The sequence below is a fragment of the Coturnix japonica genome, chromosome 25, assembly GCF_001577835.2.
Source record: "Coturnix japonica isolate 7356 chromosome 25, Coturnix japonica 2.1, whole genome shotgun sequence".
In the NCBI taxonomy this organism is placed as follows: Eukaryota; Metazoa; Chordata; class Aves; order Galliformes; family Phasianidae; genus Coturnix; species Coturnix japonica.
Window position 1 is genome coordinate 480,616 of NC_029540.1, and position 1,623 is coordinate 482,238.

Consider the following 1,623-nt stretch of genomic DNA (forward strand, 5'->3'; position numbering starts at 1 on the left):
TAGGTTAAGGGTTATAGGGTTATAGGGTTAGGGTTATAGGGTTAGATTTATAGGGTTAGGGTTATAGGGTTAGGTTAAGGGTTATAGGGTTAAGGTGAAGTGTGAGTGTGCACCTAATAATGGTGCTGCCTTAGGGGATGTGGGGGACCAGAGCTCATCCCTGGGGCACCCGGCGCTGCATCCTGGTGCTGCAGCTTGGCTCATCCATATGATATAACCAAGGGAAGGCATCACAAGCTGCATGGCTGCAGGCCAGAGCTCAGCATTAGAGCTAAGGGCACCGGGAGGCAAACGTGGATTACATGGGAACGACGGGATCAAGTGAGCAGCAGGATGAGCGGAGGCGTGGGGAGGGGGGTATGTGTGTGTGTAGGGGGGGGTTGTGTCTGCCCTCACCCCCCCTACCCCTCTCTGGAGCCATGCCATGCATGTCTGAAGCAGCACAGAGCATCCCAGGTCAGGAGATAAGAACCTCGCCCAGCACAGCTCTGCTCAGCCCATGCTGGGTCGGTGCAGGTTGAACTGGCTGAGCAATGGGAAACAAACCCGGTTTTATATCAGGGCTGGGCATGCAGGCAGGAATTGCAGGCTTTGAGGAGGGTCTGAATCTTGCAGCGTGTGGGAATGGAGATTTGTGTGAGCAATGAGGGATTGGGTGCATTAAAACAGAGTCCTGACCCCCATATCTTTGCTTCCTCCAGCCTTCAAAGCTGCTCTGGATCTCCAAGTCTAATTCAGCACTGCATTAATGCATGCAACTTTTGGGAGTTCCATGCAGCAGGGAAGGGAGAGCGGGGCTGCAATATCGTGCTTCAGAAGCAAAAGGAGAGAAGCACTTAATGCAGAACTGCAAGATGCTGCATGGATTTAGCTCTGACAGAGCTGTTTTCACAGCCTGGGTATAGCTGATAAGCTGCACGCCGGGTTTAACCCTCGGGGTGCTAAGAGATGCTAATAAAACCCAATGAAGTGGGAACAGCTTCTTGCTTGGAAACCTTTGGGGTTGAGCTCATTGCAACCTGTGTCTGAGCCCTAACAGAGCTCATTGCATCTCACACCCCAACCCCCCTTTTGCAAAGCTCCTCGTGCCTTTGTTTCCCCACCGTGCCCTTTAGGACCCAGCAGAGCTGCACCTTCGACTCAATGCATGCAAAGCACAGATGTAAAAGGCTGAAGGACTGGCCCAGGGCCCAGCAGGGAGGGAAGAACACCATGAGCCTGGCTCCAGCTTTTAGAGCTGCACAACTCACACTTCAAACACAAAACAGCCTCCCCTTTGCCTCCAGCACTTCTGAGTTGCATTTGGGGGTTGGTTTGGAGAGGATGCAGCCCTGATATGGGGCAGGAAAAGCCTCATTTTCCCCCCATCCCATCACCCCCCTTACATTAGGGGACCCCCTCCCAGCAGTGTTATGGGGAGGATGGGGGGGATGTTTGGGGGCTGCATCCCCCCTATGGGTCTCCCTGCTGCTGGGGTGTGCACAGCTGGATCTCACACTTCAAACACAACAGCCTCCCCTTGCCTCCAGCACATTCTTATGAGATTCCGCATTTTTGGGGGTTTGGTTTGGAGAGGATGCAGCCACCTCTGATCGCATGGGGCGGAAAAAGCCTCAGTTTTCC